Genomic DNA, 21,758 nt, shown 5'->3' on the forward strand with positions numbered 1-21,758 from the left:
TATATTGGTGCATGTATATATGTGTATAAAAACTTCATAGTATGATTAATAATTGAAATTATACTATACATAGCATTTTATGACATATAAAAGTGTTCTGTGAACACTTTCCTATTAAATAATATCAAAATACTTTTGGATAGGACACAGTAGTCCATTATATGGGTGTACCATGAACTCTTTAGCTTTTTCTTTAGACTTTACTTGAGCTATTTTCCCATCCTTCTAATGAACCTTATCATTTGATATTTCTTTTTTATCTGCCATTATAAGTTCGGTATCAGTAACACTCATGTACTAAATCTGTAACTGATACATTTTCCAGAGTTAGAATTTCTGATCAAAAGTAACGAACACTTGTGCTCGCTTTGGTAGCACATATACAGAGAAGATCAGCATGGCCCCTGTGCCAGGATGACACACAAATTCACGAAGCATTCCATATTTTTACATGTTAGCTAGACTCAACGTTGTGATCATTTCGCAATACATACAAGTATCAACTCATTATATTATATACCTGAAACTAGTGTAATGTTGCATGTCAATTATACCTGAATTAAAAAAAAGTGATGGACACTTTTAGAGCGCTTGGTAGACACTGACAAATGGCCTTTCAGATTTGAACTGCTTTGTATGCCTTTTAGTAATTGATTTAATTTCCTTTTTTACTGCCTTCTCCCTCCTACTGGGAATTAGCCTTTAAAACATGAAAAATAATACCTCATAATTTTAATTTGCACGTCTTGGTTATTAGTGAGTTTCAACATTTTTCACATGTTACTAGCTATTTCTCTCTTAAAAAATTAAATTCATGTGTTCAGTTTATTGTTCTGTTCTGTCTTCATCATTGAAGATGACTTGGACCCAATACAGAGAGATAACTAAAGGAATATTTTTATGATTGACTGAAAATCCATACGGACTTCCATGTACGAAACAATAATGCATATAGTTCATGGCTCTTTGTCTATTAATTTTCTTAAGTTTAATGATTTATCCTGTGAAATGTAATATTCAGGGAAAATGTGATTTTTTCCCCCTGCTCTCTCTAGTCCTAAGAGACATTCTCTCAGTTGAAACTTCTCTCTCTTCATTTTCACTGTACTTCATATATCATTAGCAGGAACTCTTGGGTTATGGGAGGGCGATGTATGGACTACATATTTATTGAACTCTAATTGTATGAATAAATGAATGCACCGGCCATGCAAATACAAATCTAAGTCTTAAAAATAATAATTTACATAATTAGCTGACAAGAAGGCCTGAGCTATTACTTAAGTTCATATATAACATTACATCGTCAACTGTTAATTTATGCTCTGTTCTTTGCAGAATGATTGAGCTGTTTGGTAGTTTTATTTATGACTCATGCTTAGATTCATTTTGTAGTGCTGATAATGTTGAGATAATGGGAATTTATAGTTAGCTCTGACAAGAGGCCATAAAACAAATGACTGGATGTTTTCTCTATTGCCACAGGCTCGATTTATAACATAAAGTACTTAATAATTGTTATTAATGAACCCGCTGTGGTTGGTATATAGACACAGCTGGAAATCACATCTGTTATCAGACAGCCTGGGTTGAGTAAAGTACAAACACTGCAGGGAACTAATAGCTACAAAAGGAAATGACATCACAGAGCCATAGGAAGTGCCCATAGATGTTAGCTACACTGAAACAGAAGACATTTAGGAAAGATTTTAGGAGAAATGACAGAAAATTTGGCTCTTTTCAGAATTTTTCTTCCATATGGAACCCAAATGTCTTTAATTATGAGCTAGAGTCCCAGGGTCAATCCATATATGAAATATTAGTAAAGTTTATATCTTAGTTTTTAGATCAAAATAAATAAAAATCATCCAATTTCAGCCTACCAACATATCTTTCCAAGCTTCTCTTCAGTTACCCCTATTGAAACACTCTGTTCTATTCAGATTGGGTTATTTCTCTTTGGTTTTACAGACTTATGCATTCCTGCCTTTGTGCTTTACCTTATGTTGTTACCTCCATTTGAGGTAATTTTGAATGATTTCAAGAGAGAAAGAACTAATTTACTAATTTACTAATACCTATTTACTCTCCGCCTCTTGACCCCTGTCTCCATTCCTATTTGTCCCCATTTTAAATTTTCATTTTCCTCATTCAACATTGGCAAACATTGTAATACATTTTATATGTATTCTTTGATTCTATGTAGTCTTACAAAATATGCTTTTTTTTGGTGTGTCCCTGTGTTATTAATTTTTGGAAATCACGGTAAATCACAGATGTCATTTTATTTCTTTTACTTAGCACTGGAGTACCAGCCATAACACTCTGTGAACATCTAGTCCATTTTTTGTAAATGTTGCATAAGACTGCATGTGTAGCGACCAAAATTAATATGTCTACTCTCCAGTCAGGGATGGGCACCCAGATTGCTCTGAATCTGTATCACAATAAGCAAGGTAACAATAGGCAGTTTTATGTATGTCGTTTGTGGAACAATGGGAGAATTTCTTTAGGCTACATACCTAGGAGTGTAACTCCTGGGTCATAGAGGGTGTGTAGATGTGATTTGACAAAATGCTGAGAGATAGCTTTGAAGTGTTCCCCCATTCTTCTCCCACTGGGAGTGCAGTGAGTTCCTTTATTCTTATATACAACCAATAGGTGGTATTGCCTAGTTTTACATTTTAAGCAAATTAAAAGGTATAAGATGATATTTCATGATTGTTTTCATTTACTTCTATGATTACTACTGAGCTTGAATATCTTTTGATTTGCTTGTTGCTTTGGGGGTGTATTTCATTTTAATTGCCTATTCATATGTGTGCCCACTTTTTTTTTCTCTTGGGTTATCTATCTTTTGTGGACTTAAAGGAATTCCTTGTACATTTTTACATTGTCAGTTTTGAATATTGCAAGTTTTTTTCTTAAAGTCTATCACTTCTCTATGAACTCTATACACACTATTCTTCCTAAACAAAAATATTTAATTTTGCTATAAGTATTTAGCCTGAGGGTTTGTGCTTCTCAAGTATTTTAAAGACAATTCTTCACACATTTAAATCACAAATATATATTCTGACATTTTATTTTATTGATTTTCTATTTTATCTTTCATTAATATGTCTGGATTCTACTTTTATGCATTATGTTATTTAGGGATCTAATTTTCCTTCTTAGCATCATATACAAAATAACCTATTCTTCCACTTCTGATTTGTGGTGCTTTATTTCCATATTTGTCATATATTAAATTCTAACCTATACATGGTTTTTCTCTGAGTCCACTGTTTTGTTTCATTGACCTATTTGTACATCAGTTTTGATATCAATGCCTACCTATTTTATTACTATGCATTGGGACAGGCAGACTACCATGGACCTTGAGCATCCCTGAACTTTCTGCTGAGCAGGCTAAACTGTAGGTCTTACTTGTTCCACATAGACAGACAAGGAGGTCAAGTGACCATATCATGATTACTCAGTTAAGGAAGAGAGAGAAAGAGATACTGTTTTGTTTTCTGCTTACTACAGAAGGTGCTGTGACCATGTGGTGGGCTGTTTGGACCACTGCTGTGTACCACTTTTATTGCTCTCAGTGCTGAGTGTATAATTAGTATGTCTTATATGCTTATATTATGAACTCTTATAAAAGTCAAGGGGAAGAGTCACTTTTAGACAAATGATAGTGGGTACAACAGACCACCAGTTAGGCTTTTGGCTTCCTCTCATGTTATACAATGGAAACTATAAATTCTAGAAAAAGAAAAAGAAATCAGTCTTGGGGGCTGTAAACTCCAAAGATCCTTTGGAACTATAGATCTCTGCCATTGATAACTATGAAGATTGGATCTCATACTGGTGAATGTTCTGCCAACACTTGAATATGTATTCTGCTGTTTGGGGGTAAAATATTCATTAATATCAAGTATGTCAAATTTGTTGACAGTACAGTTCAAGTATTTATGTTTGCTAATTTTCTATCTATCTTGTCTATCAACTACTGATTGAGGAGTGTTGAAATCTCCCATTATAATTGTAGATTTGTCCATTTCTCACTTCAGTCCTGGTATGTTTTTGCTTCATATATTTTGCATCTGTCAGATGCATACACATTTACATTTGTTATTTTTTAATGAATTGACAACTTTATCCTTAGGAAATGTTCCTTTTTTATCTCTGGTGATAATATTTTTTATGAAGTCTCCTCGTCTGATATTATCTTAGCCATTCCAGCTTGCATATAGTTAATGTTTATTGGCATCACTGTTTCTGTCTTCCACTTCTAATTTATCAATGCCTTTGTATTTAAGGTGTGTTTCTTGCAGATCACATTTAGCTATTTTTATTTTTAAATATTTTTTAAAGTTTATTTATTTTTGAGAGAAAGAGAGAGAGATGGAGTGTGAGTGGGGGAGAGGCAGAGAGAGAGCGAGACACAGAATCCGAAGCAGGCTCCAGGCTCCGAACTGTCAGCACAGAGCCCAACATGGGGCTTGAACCCATGAACTGAGAGATCATGACCTCAGCTGAAGTTGGATGCTTAACTAACTGAGCCACCCAGGCACCCCACGTTTAGCTATTTTTCTTAAGTCCAATTTGAGAATCTCTGACTTTAAATTGTAGTTTATAGACTAAGGGTCTACAAGCCATTTCTGAAATGGCCAGATGGTAATATTTTAGGCTTTTGGATCATACTGTCTCTGTTGAAATTGCTAAACTCTGCTATTAAAGCATGAAAGCTGCATAGACCACACATAAATGAATGGGCAAGGCTGTGTTCCAATAAAATTTTATTAATAAAAAATCACAATGGGCCATATTTAGCATAGTTTGCTGACCCATGGTTTACACTCTTAATGTTTGATCTAAGTATTTGTAGAGTCAAGGTTAAATCATCCAACTCGTTTGTATTCTGTTTATCCCATGTGTTATTCACTCATTTCCTATCCTCCCCTCTCTTATTCTACCTCCTTTTGGATTGGACATTTTTAAAATTTCATTTTACCTCTTTTTTTAACATATCAGATGACAAAAACCTCTTTGTGTTTTATATTTTAAGTGATTGTTGTATAGTTTATAATATATATCTTTACCTTTTCACAGTCTACCTTAAAATAATATTATAGCACTTTATAGATTAGGATTCTTAAATATTCTTACTTTCCACCCAGTCATTTGTGCTATATTTTTGTCATACTTTTTACTTTCATTTGTGTTATGCTGTGCATTGCCACTGCCTTTTTCCATGTTTTGAAGTATAATTGACAGAAGTTGTAGTATATTTAAGCTGTACAGTGTGATGATTTCTTATATGTACACATTGTGAAAGGCTTCCCATACCATCAAGCTAATTAACACCTCACATATTTACCTTTGTTTTTTTTTAAGAGGGAGCGAGATTATTTTTAGTGCTACTCTCTCAGAAAATTTCAATTGTGTAATATTTATCAGCTATAGCAACCATGTTACTCATCTGAGCCTCAGACCTTATTCACCTTATAAGTCAACGTTTGTACCTTTTACCAACCTCTCTCTATTTCTATCACTCCCCTAGTCCCTGACAACCACTGTTCTACTTTATGTTTGTATTAGCTCAATGTGTTTTTTTTTTAAGTTTTCACATATACGTGACACTATGCAGTATTTGTCTTTGTGCCTCATTTCATTTAGCACAATTTCCTTCTGGTTTCATCCATGTTGTCACAAATGGCAGGATCTCCTTTTTTAAAGGCTGAAGAACTTTCCAGTATGTGTGTGTGTGTGCGCGTGTGTGTGTGTTATATATTTTTATCTATCTGCCAATAGATACTTAGATTGTTTCCATACCTTTGCTATTATAAATAATGCTGAAGTGAAAATTAGAATACAGATATGTCTTCAAGATAAAGATTTTGTTTCCTTTGGATATATATCCAGAAGTGACATTGCTGGATCATGTGGTAGTTCCTCTTTCTAATTTCTTGAGGAACCTCCAGACTGTTTTCTATAGCGGTTGCACCAGTTTGCATTCCCACCAATAGAGTAAAAGGACTCACTGTTCTGTATATCCTTGCTAGCATTTGCTATCTTTTGTCTTTTTGATAATAAATATCCTAACAAGTATGAGGTGGTATCTCATTGTGGTTTTAATTTGCATTTTCCTGATGATGAGTGATATTGAGCACCTTTTCTTATATTTGTTGGTTATTTATGTGTCCTCTTCGAAAAAATGTATGTTCAGGTAGTTTGTCCATTTTTTAAATTGAGTTATTTATTTATTTATTTATTTATTTATTTAGGTTGTTGTCGTTGTTGTTGGTATTCAGTTGTATGAGTTCCTTGTATATTTTGAGTATTAACCCCCTATTAGATACATGGCTTGCAAACATTTTTTTCCAATTCCATAAGTAGGCTTTTTATTTTGTTGATGTTTTCCTTTGCTGTGGATAATCTTTTTAGTTTGATGTACTCCCGATTATTTATTTTTGCTTTTGTTTCATTGTTTTTGGTGTAAAATCTAAAAAATCATTGCTGATATCAATGCCAACAAGTCTTTCCCCTATGTTTCTTCTAGGAGTTTTACAGTTTCAGGTCTTAAGTTCAAGTCCTTCATCCATTTTGGGTGATTTTTGTGAGTGGTATAAGCTAAGGGTACAGTTTCATTCTTCTGCATGTGGATATCCAGATTTCAGATTTGCCAGGCTCCACGATCGTGTGAGCCAGTGGAAATACATCTGTCTCTGTCTTTCTCTCTCTCTACACACACACACACGCACACACACACACACACATTTATATTTATATATTTATGCAAGGATTTATACACAAATGTGTATATTTGTATATATGAATATATATATAGATAGATATAGATATAGATAGATAGATATAGACAGATAGATGATATATCTCCTATAGGTACTATTTCTTTGGAGAACCTGAGTGACATACCATATAAACTTGAATCTCTCCAACTGCACTTTCCTCCTTTCAAAAGTCTAATCCTCTTAATTTCCTCCTGGTTTTGTCTTTCACTTTCTATGAGTGGCCATTACTATATTGCTATTAACAATACTTGATTTGGTTTGCTAATATCTGCTTAAGGATTTTAAATCATGACCAATTATTAATATTTACTTATGGTTTGTCTTTTTTGTACCAACCCTGTCAGGTTTTAGAAAAAACCTTAGCTAACGATACTTAATATTTCAGACATTTTATTTTGTTGTTGGTAGTGCTTGTGGTGCTCTCTCTCTCTTGTCATCTTGTTACAAATGTCTGAATTTTATTGGTCTTTTCCTAGGTGTCTTTTTGGCTTTGCTTATATTAATTATCTTAATTAAAAAATTGAGATATAATTGACATATAACATCGTGTAAGTTTAAGGTGTACAGCATGTTGGCTTAGTATATTTATATATTGTAATATGATTACAGTAATGTTAGCTAACACCTTTATTGTGACACATATTTATCATTTATTTTTTATGTTAAGGACAGTTAGAATCTAGTTTCTTAGCAACTTTGAAGCTTATAATATAGTGTTGTGAAATATAATCACTATGTTGTTCATTAGATTTCCAGAACTTATCTACTAGTTGTAAGTTTGTACCCTTAAATATCTCTCCCAATTCCCTTACCCTCCAGTCTCTCCTAACCACCATTCTACTTTGTTTTTACAAGTTCAGGTTTTTTAAAGATTCAACCTATAAGTGATGTACTATATTTGTCATTCTCTGTGTGAATATCTCAGCATAATAGCTTCAAAGTTTATCCATGTTGCCATACATGGCAGGATTTCCTTTTTTTCTCATTGCTGAATACATATATAACACATCTTCACTATCCATTCATCCATTGACAGGCACTTATGTGGCTTCCATACCTTGGCTAGTGTGAATAATGCTGCAATGTGCATGGATGTGCAGATATCCCTTCAAGATACTAACTTCAATTCTTTTGGATATATATCCAAGAGTGGGATTGTTGGATCAAGTGGTAGTTCAATTTTTAAGTTTTTGAGGAAAGCCACTATTTTTTTTTATAATGGATTCAGCTTTAGCAATTCTTCATAATCTTTTTTTCTATTTCATTGATGTTTGCTTTCAAGTTACTGTCTTTACTTCGACTTGTTTCATATTTATTCTGATGTTCTTTTTTAAACTTCTTAGTGCTTATTTCTTTTTTTAATTTTTTTAATGTTTATTTATTTTTGAGAGAGACAGAGACAGAATGTGAATGGGTTAGGGGCAGACAGAGAGGGAGACACAGAATCCTAAGCAGGCTCCAGGCTCTGAGCTGTCAGCACAGAGCCCGACGCTGGGCTCAAACTCAGGAGCTGTGAGATCATGACCTGAGCTGAAGTCTGACGCTCAACTGACTGAGCCACCCAGGTGCTCCATAACTTCTTAGTGCTTGTTTCATCTTTTTGTCCTTTGTTCTTTTCTTATATAAAGATTTACGGTCAGAAATTTATTGTAAGTGCCACTTTAACTGTATCCCATAAGGTTTGATATGAAGTATTATTGTTATCCTTTAATCTAAAATATTTTCCGGGGCGCCTGGGTGGCGCAGTCGGTTAAGCATCCGACTTCAGCCAGGTCACGATCTCGGTCACGATCTCGCGGTCCGTGAGTTCGAGCCCCGCATCGGGCTCTGGGCTGATGGCTCGGAGCCTGGAGCCTGTTTGTGATTCTGTGTCTCCCTCTCTCTCTGCCCCTCCCCCGTTCATGCTCTGTCTCTCTCTGTCCCAAAAATAAATAAAAAATGTTGAAAAAAAAATTTAAAAAGAACACAACTCTCACCACGCACTTAATTTGTGGACTATATAAAGAGCTACATAGACTGACTTCTAGGGGAAAATGAAATAATTTCAGTCCTACTTCAATCTGTTAGCAGGTTCATCTATAAAAAAAAATATTTTCCAAGTTCCGTTTTAATCCCCTCTGATCTTTTAGTTATTTAAGAATGTTTTATTTTGTAATTTACAAAATTAGTTTTTGTAAGTTTATTTATTTATTTTGAGAGGGAGTGCATGCATGTGGTGTGCACATGAGTGGGGGAGAGACAGAGGGAGGAGAGAGAGAGAGAGACAGAATCTCAAGCAGGTTCCCTGCTGTCAGTGCAGAGCCATACGTGGGTTTCAATCTCACAAACTGAGAGATCATGACCTGAACCAAAATCAAGGGTTGGACGCTTAACTGACTGAACCACCCAGGTTTCCCTAAAAATTATTTTAAAAAAATTACTTCCCTTTATTTATTGATTTCCATTAAGCGACTTTTTAATCAGAGAAAAATGTATTGTGTATGTTACCAATTCCTTGAAGTTTTTTGAGACTTGCTTTAGTGCCTAGTATGTTATGCATTTTCATAAGTGTCCCATGTGAATTTAAATACAATGTGCCTCTTCAAGTTATTGTTGGACTTCAGAGGTCAGCCAACAATAATACACCTGTCTTCTCCATAAGAGTTCTGGTAGCAATCAAAACGTAAAATAAAAAGTTGACAGATGGAATCTAAACTATCGCTTCTATAATGATCAAGCTAATGTTAGAGGATATGGCTGATATTCATGGGAAAGTAAGTGTTTTAACACTAAACCTCAGATTTAGACAGAATTACCCATATGGTCATAGGGAATGCTGGTCACACACACCTCTCTGATAATGGTGGTGGCTATAATGATCAAATTATGGCATAGAGTAGCAAAACAGACTATATGGTCCCTGTTGGAAGCTTGGTTTTAAGAGAAATTGAAGATGAAGGGTCTAGAATTTGTATGTTATATACTATTTTTCTTTCTAAACTGAACAGTCAGATTAATCCCTTAGAGAAGAGTGTGTTGAATTAGAATTAGAGAGAAGTCAAAAGTGTTACTCCGATGACATTCCCACCACATGAATGACATGTCAGGTGTGTTTCACCTCCTAACGTTATTCTCTATATGTCTATCATATCAAGCTTGTTCATTGCTCTGTTCATCTTTCAAATCTTTATTTCATGCCAGCTCAGTCAAACACATAAAGCATTTATATATATTATCCAGTATTTTCAAGTTTGTCATGTGGAGTATATCACATTATGAAATTAAATGTTTAAATTTTATAGATTTCTGCCCTTTATTAAATCTCTGCTTTCTCTTCTACAGTTTTGTTGTATTTTCCTAATTTAAAAGAACTACTAAGTTTCTTTCATTTTTAATTTTTTTCAATAATAAAGGCATTAAATGTTATATATTTTTTTCTGAGTATGGTTTTTACCTTGCCTTTTGTTTGGTATTTATTGTTCTATTTTTCTTTGATCTTAAGCACTTTTTACAAGGGGAATACAGTTAGAATGAACAACACTAAGTGTAGTCTCTAAGAAAAGAAAAGCTTTGGAAGTGACAATAAGTTGGAGGGTTATTTGTGAAGAGAAACCTCATTCTATTAATCTAGGTGACAGTAGGGGTGGAAATTTGGTGGAGAATAGGTTGGTTGTATCGATGCGAGCCACTGACTTTCGTTTTGTTTTGTTTTTTTGCCAAATTGACTTGACTACATTTTCTGGATCCCTTAAGTCAATTTCTAGATTCCTGTTTTCTGCATAACACAATTCTATCTGTTCCTCACAAATCTCCCCCTCTTACCTTACCTCATTCTCTAAGCACAGCATTGCCAAAGAAGACAATGCTCACGTGGTGAAGAAGATTGGTACCTAGGGATGTAATTTAGATGTAGGTAACTCTCTTTCCTATATTATTCTGCCCCTAGGAATGATTTTCCCATTCAGCAGTTAATGAGAAAGGAGAGTTGGCTCTATCCCTTTCCAATCCTAGGACAGGAGGAATGCCAATTGGAGGAAGACTTAGGGGTAAAGAGATAACAGGATTTCCGTAAGAAGTCTTGGTATCAAGTTAATTCTCCACTGCTGGTCACTTGTTATAACTTATAACAATATATGATCCCTGAGTAAGTGGGTAACTGTAGTTTCATTGAGCCAAAGGTGAAATGATGACATTTTTGTTCTCTTAGTCTCCCATATTAAGCCATACCTCCTTAAAAGGAAAACAAAACATTGCCTATTATTTAATGCAAATCTTGAGAGCACAGAAAACTGACACTTTAGAAACACCCAACAAATACCAATTAATTTTTTTATTGCCTTATCTGAGATTCCTGAAACTTTACACAACAATCCCATTCTTGTTACACTTTGTTTCAAACATTTTAAAATAGCTTCATACTTTTCCTGATTACTTTCATTAAATATAACTAAAATCCTAAAATAATGTACATAAAACATACATAAGACTCTGAAGAGTGAAGACAAAGATGCTGACTTGCTTAGGTACTTGGGGCCTGAGAAATGGTATGCTGGTGGATTCCCTAGATTTCCCTTTTGTCTTCTATATCCAAGGCTTGTTGCTGAAGAAATCAGTAACGCAGAAAAGGAAATAAGGACAGGGTAAATAAAAGATCAGGACAGAGGAGTCTAGCAAGATCTAAAACTTTTATATAATAACTTTTACTGCAGCCAAACACTACAGAAGAAGCTGTGGCCTACTCCCATCCTTACCAGTAAAGGCCAAGTGAGGAGCATAAACTCCCATCCTTGGAAGACTAATAAGACACTTCAATAACCCCACTAAGATTATGTTGGGAAACATCAATTAGGGTGAGGAGACTTCCATACTTACTGGCTAGTAACAAGGCATCCTCATCATGATGTCAGTGGAGATTATGTGAGGAGCCTGGATTTCCACACCCACTGGACAGTAATGTGATACTTCTCCCCTTCTCACTGGCATGGCATCATGGAAGCCCAGTAGAGAGTCAAGACTTTTATTACCACTTACTGGCAATGAGGCTACTACCATTATAATTATCAATGACTACTGCATAAAGAGTGCAAACTACCACCCTTGCCCAGCAGTAATGGAAAGCCTTTCTATCTCAAGTACTAATGAAGGCCAACTGGAAAATCTGGATGCCTACCTCTAACTGGCTGTGACAAGGTGGCACATATCCTTTCTCTTATTGGAGAAGTATCAGAGAAAAACAGATAAAATGGAAAGTTTAACTAAGATCCATTTTTATAACATAATGCAAGTATGTCCAAATTTCAATAAAGGAATTGTTTGTCTTAAAAAAAAAAAGGGGGGGGCACCTGGGTGGCTTAGTCAGTTAAGCAACTGACTCTTGGTTTCAGCTCCGGTCATGATCTCACAGTTTGTGGGTTCAAATCCCGTGTTGGGTTCTGCACTGAGAGTGTGGAGCCTACTTGAAATTCTCTCTCTCTCCCTGTCTCTCTGCCCCTTCCCCACTTGTGTGTGTGCATGTGCATGTGCATGGTCCCTATCTCTTAAAATAAATAAATAAATTTAAAAAATCATTTGTCATACCAAGAACCAGGAAGAACTCAAAGTACGCAAAAAAAGTAATCAATATATGGCAACACAAAAACAACAGACACATTAGAATTATCTGACACAAATTTTAAGGCAGTCACGCTATAAATGCTTCAGTGAGGAATTATGAACATACATGAAACAAATGAACATATAGAGAACTTCAGAAAAAATAGGCGCAGCAAAGGAATAGAAGATATAAAGGACCAATGGGAATTTTGGAAATGAAAAATATAATAGCCAAAATAAAAACTGCAATGGATGGACTCAACAGCATAATAGAAGAGACAAAGGATAGAATCAGTTAACTTGGTGAGAGAATAATGAAATCACCCAGTCTGAACAACAGCAAGAAATAGATTGGAAATAAATAAACAGAACACTCAGGGACGTTTGGAGATATGACAAAAAAAAATCTAAGTTTCATATCATTGAATTTCCAGAAAGAAAGAATAGAGAGGGCAGGATTAAAAAAGTACTCAAAGAAATAATGGCTGAAAACTTGGCAAGAGACATAAATTTACCAATTTGAGAAGCTGAGTGAATCCAAAACAAGATAAACCAAAAAAAAAAAATCATGTCAAGAACATTATAATTAGAAAACTAAAGTCACAGGAGAAAATCTTGAAAGCAGTCAGAGAAAAATGATACTTTAGCTACAGGGGAAAAACTGCTTCAAATGACAGTGGATTTTTCATTAGAAGCTATGTAGCACAGAAAGAAGTGGCACAATGTGTTTCAGAATCGTCAACCAGCATTTTCTACCAAGCAAACACACAACAAAATTAAAACATTACATGTAAGCACTAACATATCAATAATTACATTAAACTATTAAAAGTTCTAAATACACAAATTAAAAGACAGAAATTGGAAGAGTGAGTTAAAAAAAACATGATCCAATGATCTATTCAGTACAAAAAACTCACATTTTCTATGTAGGTTAAAAATAACAAGATGAGAATACATAAAATTATGCAAACACTAGTCAAAGGAAAACAGGAGTGGATATATCAATATCAGATACAGTAGACATTACAATGCAGAAAATTAACAGAGACAAAGAGGGACATCATATAAGGACAAGAGGGGCAATGCCAAGTGTGCATGTACCAGACAACAAAGCAGTAAAATATGTGAAGCAAAACTGATATAATTAAAACATGAAATAGATCAATCCAGTTACAGTTGGAACTTTAACCCCTCTCCCAACAATTGATAGAATAATTAGAAAGAAAATAAAAAACGATAAAGAAGAACACAAATCCACCATCAACAAAGAGGATCTAATCAACATTTATAAAGCACTCTACACAAAAGGAGCATATAAGTATCTTAAGTATTTTTATCAAGTGTCCATGGAACTCATACCAAGGTAGACAATATCCTGGGTCATAAAACAAACTTAGACAAGTTTCAAAATGTTAAAATCATACAGAGTGTGTTCTCTGACTACAAGCAAATAAAACTAGAAATCAAAACCAGAAAGATAACAGAAAAATCTCCAAACGCTTGGAAACCCACAGCACAATTAACTAATCTATGGGTCAAATCTAAAGCCTCAAGAGAAATCAAAGTAGACATTGGACTGAATAAACATGAAAATACAACAAATCAAAGTTTGTGGGAAACAACTAAAGCATTGGTGGAAGAGAAATTTGTGGCACTAAGTTCATACATTAGACATGAAAAAAAGTATCAAATCAATTCTATATGCTCCCACCTTTAAAATGTAGAAAAAGAAGAACATGAACCCAAAGCAAGTGGAAGGAAGGAAGCAATAATAAGAAGCGATAAGTAGGAAATTGAAAATGGGAAAAACAATGGAAAAATCAATGAAACAAAGAGCTGGATGGGGAGATCGGTGTCGGGAATGGGTGCAATAGGTGATGGGGATTAAGAAATGCACTTGTAACGGAGCATTGAGTAACGGACAGAATTTCTGAACAACTATATTATACACCTGAAGCTAATGTAACACTGTATGTTAACTATACTGGAATTAAAATAAAAAAAAACAACTTAATAAAAAGTGTGCCAACCCCCTAGCAAAACTGGTAAAGAAAAAAAAAAGAGGGACAACTGATCAATATTAGGAATGAAACAGGGATATCATGATAGACTCTGCAGATAACAAAAGAGAAATATGGGAATGACACAAACAACTCTATATTTACAGATGTGATTTTATGGAAATTAACCATTTCCTGGAAAACCACAAATTATCACAATTCACCCAATACGAAATAAATTATATAAGTAGCCTCATAACTGTTAGGTAAATTGAGTTCATAATTTAAAAATTCCCCCCAAAAGAAATCTCCAGGTTCAGAATACTTCACTAGAGAATTTTAACAAATATTTAAAGAAAAAATTAATATCAAAGTTATGTAATCTCACTTAGAAAATAACGGAGGAGGGGTGCCTGGGAGGCTCAGTCAGTTGGGCGTCCGACTTCGACTCAGGTCGTGATCTCACCGTCCATGAGTTGGAGCCCCGTGTCAGGGTCTGTGCTGACAGCTCGGAGCCTGGAGCCTGCTTCAGATTCTGTGTCTCCCTCTCTCTCTGCCCCTCCCCCACTCACGCTCTGTCTCTGTCTATCAAAAAATGAATAAACGCTAAAAAAAAAGAAAAGAGGAGAAAATAAAAATTTATGTTATGTAACTAGTATTACTCTGATACAAAACCAGAAAATAGTTAAAAACGAAAATCCTACAGACCAATTATCTGTCATAAATGTGGATACAAAATATTTTATAAAATATTTACAATAGAATTTAGAAATATATTTTAAAAATTATTTACCATGTCTAGGTTGGGTTTATTCTGGAAATGCAAGCTGGTTCAATATTTGAAATCAATCAATGTAATCCACCATATTACCAAGTTTAAGAAAAATCACATAATAATATTAATTGATACAGAAAAATCATTTGAAAAACTTCAATATACATTGCTGATTAAAATTATCAAAAAATAGGAATAGAGGAAATTTTCCTTAACTTGATAAAGAATATCTACAAAAAGCCTTACAGCTGATACGTACATAATAGTGAAAGACTGAATGCTTTCTCCCAAGAATAGGAATAAGCTAAAGATGGCTTCTCCCACTACTCTTATTCACCGCAGTGCTGGACATTGTAGCCAGGTCAATAAAACAAAAAAAGGAAATAAAAGATATAAAGGTCATGAAGGAAGAAATAAATCTGTTTCCATTTACAGATAATGTAATTTTTTTCCGTAGAAAGTAAGTTTATGGAATATTTAAAAAAAGGAACTTCCAGAAGGACAAAATCAATTGTAATTTTGATGTACAAACAATGAACACTGGAATTAAAAAAATACAGCACTATTTATAATTGCTCAAAAAATGAAATGCTTATGTGTAAATATAACAAAACATGTGCAGGACTTGTATGTGAAAGCTACACAATACTGAAAAAAATCAAAGAAGATCTAAACAAATGGAGAGACTCTATGTTCATGAATTGGAAGACTCAACATAGTAAAGATGTCAATTCTCCTCAAGTTGATATACAGGCTTAATGCAATTCCTATCCAAACTTCAGTAAGTATTTTTGTAGATATAGACATTAGTATTCTAGAATTGGTATGGAAAGACAAAGGAATTATCATAGCTAAAACTATTCTGAAAAAGAAGGATAAAATGCATAAAGGTAAACAGAAAGATATAAAAGCCAGAATTATTATAATTTGGTTTGTAACTCCACTTTTTATCTTCTACAGTATTTAAAGGAAAAGTGCATAAAAATATTGTGTACAAAATTTATAAAGATGTAATCTGTGACATTAATAACATAAAAGGGGGAACAGAACTTTATAGGAACAGAGTTTTCCTATGTGATTGGAGTTAATATCAATTCAATGTGTTTCCTTCTCTGCCCTTCCCTGCTTGTGCTCTGTCTCTGTCTCTCTCTCTCAAAAATAAACATAAAAAAATGCTTAAAATCATTAGTCATTAGGAAAATGAAAGTCAAAACCACAATGAGATACCACTTTATGCCCATTAGGATTGCAATTATCAAAACAACAACAAAAGTAAGCAAACAAACCACAAAAAATCAAAGGAAAATAATAAGTGTTAGTGAGGATGTGGAGAAATTAGAACACTTTTGCATTACAGTAAAATGGTGCAGCCTCTGTGGGAAACAGTATGACAATTCCTTTAAAAAATTTAAGCAGAATTACCATATAATCCAGTAATTCCACTTCTCGTTATATACCCAAAAGGATTGAAAGCAAGTGCTCAAAGAGATAAATTGTACACCAATATTCATTACATTATTCACAATAGCCAAAGGTAGAAACAATCCAGTATATGAATGGATATACATATATGAATAGATATATGAATGTATAATATCCGAATGGATATACAATGGATATATGAATGGATAAACAAATACGAATGGATAAATGAAATGGATATATTCACACAATGAATATATATTCATATAATAGAATATTACTCAACATTAAAAATAAACAACATTCTGAAAGATGCTACAAGGAAGAACCTTAAAAACATTAAAGTGAAATAAGTCAGACACAAAAGGAAAAATATTACATAATTCCACTAATACTGAGGTATCTAGAGTAGTCAAAATGATAGAGACAGAAAGTAGAACTGTGATTACCAGAGGTCGGAGAGAGAGGAATGGAATCAAATTTTTAATGGGTACAGAGTTTCTGTTTGGGATGATGAAAAAGTTCTGGAAATGGATAGTGGTGATGGTTTCACAACATTGTGAGTGCACTTAATACTACTGAATTATAAACTTTAAAATGTTTAACATGATAAATGTTTTGTTATGTATATTTTTCCCAATAAAAAAAATCAAACTGGAAAAAATATCAACTCCTTCAGATCATTCTTTAAATTCATTTGCAACCGTTTTCTTGATCCTCTGGGTTAAACTTCTTTGCTATGCTCTTTGAGATCACCCTGTACTCATCCTTTCATGCCACTGATCTCAGGAAGCTATAGTGTTTGATTAAATTTCTGCCCTTAGAAGGCTGCAAATTTTGAAAGGGCAGATTGTCTTCTCCATTGTTGTGTCCTAGGATCTATTATGTGTTTGGAAAACAGTAGGTGTTCAAATACTTACTGAAGACAATAACAAGTCTCAAAGATGTGTAAAATGATAGCTAGAAATCTCGTCTTCTGACTCTCAATCTAGTCTTCTTTTACTGGGACAACTCAATATTTTCCAATGATTTCTCTACTTCTAGTACTTCTAGCACTTAAGCTGTATCTGTCTATAGGTATGGATGGTAGTTTTGTCTTTCCATGAAATAGTTTTTTAATGGGCACACTGCTTTAATAGGCACCACAACCTTTGAAGGTTTCTTTCTGTATACCTGACATCACCTTTCCCTCGTCATTTAGATTATTTGTGAAAATATTAAGGCAGAGTAAGTAGCCCACGTAAAAATGGAATGTACAGATCTGTAGCAATACTCTGGAATAAATCCTCCTTTATAATATTTTTTTTCTTGAAAGTTACCTCTTACTTTTTGCATCTTCTGGCAATCCAAAAAATTTCCAAGATATGATGTACTCAAAGCCTGGGTCAACTCAACACAAAAGTATGTGAATGTTTTGAAATAACCGTTTACAAATGCATTATTTGTAAAAATGTGGTTATTTGGCATTTGAGGGGGGATATAAGAGAATAGCTGAAAAGCACCAGAATCCTGGCTGGGTCCCAGAAACGGTGGGGAAGAAGGCTTGAGAGGTGGAGGAATTGAATATGTGAACACAGAAAGCAATGGGCAAATTGCTGCAGAACCATCTCAGGTGCTATGACAGGCCTGTTCCCAGCAGAGGGCGCTGTGGGTCTGCGTGAAGCCTCCGGGGTACCCAGAGCATCCTTTGATCATTGCAGTTTGTATTCTTGCAGTTACTTTTAAGACCTAGCTTTGGTGACTATAACCTTAGGAAAGTCTAGAGATCTGAGGTATGGGCAATGGTTCAGGGTTTTTTTGGGAAATACTGTATTCACTTTCTCTGGATGGAAAGAGCTCTTTCCAGTTGGCACCAAAGACCTGGGGACAGAGACTGAAACTAAAATTAACAAGAAAGCTTTCAAGGCAATCAGCTCCATCTATTCTCCCAGACCCAGCTTCCTCTTCTCTTTGAACACCTGGCTTTGAAATCAGACCTAATTTCTGCAGGTTGCAGAGAACTGTGGGAGCATGTAAGCCCTGTTTAAGTATGACTTTTCTTGGAGAAGTGTGCTTCCAGACTAAATTAGCTGAGCATGTGAAGAGATGACAGTGGAGAAAGACAGGGGAATGATATATTTTTCACTCGACAGCAAGCTAAGGGACATCTTTGTAGCTTGTGCAAGAACTCTGGGAAATGCTGGGCAGTCATGAATGCTAAAGCCTTTGGGATTCCTGCCAAGGGGACTCGGCTTACATGCTCCAGGCCATAACAACTTTATAGGCAACACAGAGAGTGACAGGTTGGCTTACGCTTGGAGGTTTTACACTTTTTATACTTGAAGGCAGTACTTAGCCACCACTCCTCACTTTTTCAGCCATCTCCACCTCCAGAGAGGTTGGAAGACACCTATTACATGTTCAGTGGCAATATTCAATTATCCATGTGAATGCAAAAGGGGAAGTTATGGAATGAATGTCTGTAGTCTATCATAGACAGTTGCTGGGGGTATTAAGTCATGGATTTCTTGCTTTAAAAGGTCAAGTCTCTTATTACCATGGTGAATGGGAATCAGGCCTTAAGGCTGAAAGCTGAGGGTAAGAGCAGAAAATAAAGTTTAATAAGCACCTGTATTGTGCCAGGAACTTTTCCTCTTTCAGCAACCTTATTGTATTAGGATTTTTTTTCCCTTTTAACATTTGGTAAACTAGAGAAAGTTTAAGGAACCCATCTGAGGTCACAGGGTTAGGACCAGGATTGGACTCATGTTTGTCTGCCTACAAAGATCTGATTCTTTCCACCCACAAGCACTGGACTTCTCTGGGCTTATGGAGATCAAATCTTCCCTTATGTGTAGTACAGCTGCCTTTCCCAGGAAGGTACACATTGTGGGCAACAAAAAGGAAATTGTTACAGGGAAAAGTGGCCTATAAAAAGTACATACATTCATATCATGTCTTCTTTTCAAGTATCAGGGATGTAGCCTGGACCAGTCTCCCAAACTGCTTCCTTTGTGGGAAGGCACAGGCCAGACCACTATGGTCTGAGAACCATATTAACCAGACCCCAGGCTCAGGGTCCAATCTATAAATCTGTTCTCCATGTGGAGGTCTCTGAGGCTTATGGGAAGAAAACATTCATCTGAAGAGGCAGTTCGTGGCTTTATTAAGATCTCTGAGAAGGAGTGCATATTGGCAAAAGTAATAAATCATTGGTTATGGAAAGCTAAATGTGTGGTACTCAAATACATTCTACTGATTGGCTTTCCTAGTTTAGATTCTGAAGACTTGGTGATGATGGTAATAGTGATGATGATGATGATGATGATGGTGACGATAGTCATGAAGACAGAATGCCTGGCTAAATGATGTGTACATGCAGCAGATTTGGATTTGGTCCACATGAAATTGGGATGACCTCCTGGAAAGGAGTGAAGTGAAAATTGAAGAAAGGTGGACAGGCAGTATGGTGGAGACAGCCTAGGAGGTGAGCAAGCTACAGCTCAGAGGTGAAACAGTTTACTTCTGGGTGTCTGGGAGCCACTCTTTATTCCTAAAGGCCCTTGACCCCTGCAGGCTAGAGCTCCTCAGTCATGGGAAGGAGTTGCTTATAAGATGCTGTCCTTTTGTACCGGAAGAAGGTTAATGTGTTCCCTCAGACACAATGCAGTTTAAACCCTAGAATGGCCTGGAATTGGTATACTTGTAAGCCTTCTTGTCTTTACTCGGCTGTTTTCCCCTCTTGGAATATTCTCTGTCTTCCATAGTTGGTCAAGTCTCAGTCATTTTTCAATAACCAGTTCTTACCTCTCTTTTTGTTCTTCCCCTTCATTGTCAAACACTGGCACAAAATGACCCATTGATAAGTCAGAGCTGAGTATATTATTGCTTCCTGTGGTAAGAAAGAACATTATGTTGACAGAGTTCTTGTAGGGTCTTGGGGTATAGGGCAAAGCCAGGATACTTATGAGGTCTTGAAATCTCATCTAAAGTGGACCTTTAAATGAAGAAGGTTGATTAAGATTGGATAAAGATCATGATGTGTTTATGATCAGTGGACCCAGGAAGGTGAGGGTTTTGAGAATAGGTTGGGAAGTGATGTGGGTCATAAACAATCAATTTGATGTTACCTACTAAAAAGCTGTCGATTTAAAATGGATTTTTGGTAAGTGATGAATCATGGGAATCTACCCCCAAAACCAAGAGCACACTGTATACACTGTGTGTTAGCCAACTTGATAATAAATTATATATATATATATATATATATATATATATATATATATATGAGAGAGAGAGAGGGGGAGAGAGAGAGAGAGAGAGAGAGAGAGAGAGAGAGAGAGAGAATGGATTTTGGGGCACCTGGGTGGCTCAGTGGGTTAAGCATCTGACTCTTGATTTTGGCTCAGGTTATGATCTCACAGTTGTGATATTGAGCCCCGTGTGGGGCTATGTGCTGGGTGTGGAGCCTGCTTAAGATTCTCTGTCTCTCCCGCCAAAGCATAAGAAACTCTTAAAAACTGAGAACAAACTGAGGGTTGATGGGGGGTGGGAGGGAGGGGAGGGTGGGTGATGGGTATTGAGGAGGGCACCTTTTGGGATGAGCACTGGGTGTTGTATGGAAACCAATTTGACAATAAATTCATATATTGAAAAAAATAAAAAAAATAAAACCTAAAAAAAAAAAGATTCTCTCTCTCTCCCTCTCCCTCTATTCCTCCCCTCCACTCCACTTGCATGCACGCTCTCTCTCTCTTTTAAATAAATAAATAAATAAATAAATAAATAAATAAATTAAAAAAATGGATTTTCAAGAACGTTCAGTTATTTGCAAATCTATCTTTCTGGGCAAGGGTTTCCTGGAATAGTAAGGTCATGTTAGTAAAGATAGCAGAGTGGTCAAGTCATATGAATGTGAGCTGTGTGGGGGTAGGTGGTTTAGGTTCTTACCATCTCACCATAGAAAAATGGCCTCTTCCACTATGGCAAACATAGCCATTCATTCAGATTCCAGCTCAGCACTCACCATAGGGGATGCTGATTCTGAATCTCTCTGCCAGAGCTTACGAAGAATTAAACATACAAATATTGAAACCATTAGTGGAATTAATGAAAGAAAACCTTCAAATGTGGTCCCTACACCAGCAAAGAGCTGAGTTACAGTTTACAGAGAAATTCTTCAATATATGTTCAATTATACTA

At 35.3% G+C, this 21,758-nt stretch overlaps 1 pseudogene; it reads left to right on the forward strand.

Annotated features, from left to right (window-relative positions):
• Window positions 1-350: 350 nt before the first annotated feature.
• LOC111556790 lies at window positions 351-449 on the forward strand (annotated as a pseudogene).
• The last annotated feature ends 21,309 nt before the right edge of the window (window positions 450-21,758 follow it).

Source organism: Felis catus, chromosome D1 (assembly GCF_018350175.1).
Source record: "Felis catus isolate Fca126 chromosome D1, F.catus_Fca126_mat1.0, whole genome shotgun sequence".
Classification (NCBI taxonomy): domain Eukaryota; kingdom Metazoa; phylum Chordata; class Mammalia; order Carnivora; family Felidae; genus Felis; species Felis catus.